This window comes from Suncus etruscus, chromosome 13, assembly GCF_024139225.1.
Source record: "Suncus etruscus isolate mSunEtr1 chromosome 13, mSunEtr1.pri.cur, whole genome shotgun sequence".
NCBI lineage: Eukaryota > Metazoa > Chordata > Mammalia > Eulipotyphla > Soricidae > Suncus > Suncus etruscus.
The window spans coordinates 10,495,773-10,497,776 of NC_064860.1; the positions used below are offsets into that span (position 1 = coordinate 10,495,773).

General features: G+C 34.8%; 1 pseudogene; it reads right to left on the bottom strand.

The window, feature by feature from the left end:
- Nucleotides 1-292: 292 nt before the first annotated feature.
- On the bottom strand, nucleotides 293-441 carry LOC126026553 (uncharacterized; annotated as a pseudogene).
- Between the last annotated feature and the right edge of the window lie 1,563 nt (nucleotides 442-2,004).

The window sequence follows — 2,004 nt, forward strand, 5'->3', positions numbered from 1 at the left end:
CACCCCACACAAAAGAATCAATTCCAAATGGTTCAAATTATTTGATCAACAAAATTATTATCAATATTAAATGATTTCATTGATAAATATAAAATTATTTTATCAATATTAGTTCCATAAAGTTTATTCTATGAAATATTGAGAAAGTTATAGACAGAACAACCCATGATATTAATCTTAGAAAATCTTTAATGACTCAAAACCATTGACAAAACAAACAAAAAAGCAAAAGATAAATGAGATTTTATTAAAGAGATTCTGCATGGTAAAAGAAATGACTGCTAAACAAATGGAGTCTCTACTACTTACAAGAAAATATTTGCACAGCATATCTCTGACATAGTGCTTTTTAAGATATATAAAGCACTTATAAACTTCAATTAGCAATAATCGCATCTCGGATAAACCTCATTGGCTACGATACTGCCACTGCGCAAAGCTAGTTATAAACTTCAAAAGCACTAAAATGTCAAACACTGATGGTGCCAATGGTAAAGACCACAGAATTGGACTGAACAAATGTGATTTCATCAAACTGAAACATTCCTGTATGCAAAGAGATGCAGGCTAAAACTAAAAGACAGTTGAGTGGGAAAAAATATTTGCACTTAACACATTAGATAACGTATTGATATCTAGGATATACAAAGTACTCACAAAGATTAAAGTAATCACAAAGATTAAATTCCCTCAAATCTAAAAAACTCACCATAAACGGAGAGAAGAAAAAACAAACACCTCTCTGATGAAGACCAACAGATGGTCACCAAGCACATGAAAAAAAAATGTTCATCAATCATTTACCATGAAGGAAATACAAATCAAGATAATAATAAAATATCATTTACACCAGTTAGACGGTCACATATCAAAAACACTAGGACATTCTGTGTTGGTGGGTAGGTGGTGAGAAAGGAACTCTCATTCAGTGATGGAGAATGTTGTCTAGTTCAGCCCCATGACAAACAATATGAAGGATTCTCACAAACTCATAAATAAACTGCGATATGACCAGCAGTTTCACTTTTGGGTATCTATACCCAGGACAGAAAAATACTTATTCAAAATAATCTATAACCAACACTATTCATCGTAGCACTCAGTACAATAACTAAAGAGTTGGAATCAATTTACATGTTCAGCAAAAGAGGAGTGGATCATGACAATGTGGTTGGTACACATTGTAAATAGCTCTAAAAGGAATGATGCGATCATGAATGGAACTGGAAGATGCCATGTTAAATGAAGTAATCTAGAAGAAGAAGAAGAAGGATAAATACAAGATGATATCACTTATATGTAGTATTTAGAATAACAGCAAAGAATGCGATGGTTTAAATGACGGTTGTCTAGAACACTCTTGGCCCCAGAGTACCATGAGGAGAAGGAAATAAATAGAGTGGAGGAAGAGAAAGACAGATGTGAAATAACAGGATAGGGACATCTATTGTGCTAATGAAGGACAGAATGAAATACCCCAAGCACAAAGTCAAAAACACTAAAATCACAAGACCCAAACTTGGACAACTAAACTTAAAAAGTGCTAGTTTTGATAGAAGACCGAGGCAGGGTGGTAATGGCATGGGATGGATTCTGGGAACATTGTTGGAGGGCAGATGACACTGATAGTGAATTTGGTGCTGAAACACTGTGTGTTTAATACTCAACTGTGAATAACTTTGTAAATCACAGTGCCTAAAAAAGCATTTTATAAAATCAAAAATAGGGGAGAAGAGCTCAAAAAAGATACAAAAATGCCAACAATCACATATAAGCATTTCAGGGGTCAGAGTAATAGTACAGTAGGTAGGGCATTTGCTTCGCATGCAGCTGACCTGGGTCTAATTTCCAGAACCCTAAATGGTCCCCTGAGTACTACCAGGACTGATTCTTGATTGTAGAGCCAGCAGTAAGCACTGAGCATCACTGGTGTGACCCCCCAAACCAAAACGAAGTGCAATTTCCTCATTAATGATAATTGGGCTAATTAAGTTTAAGAAATGA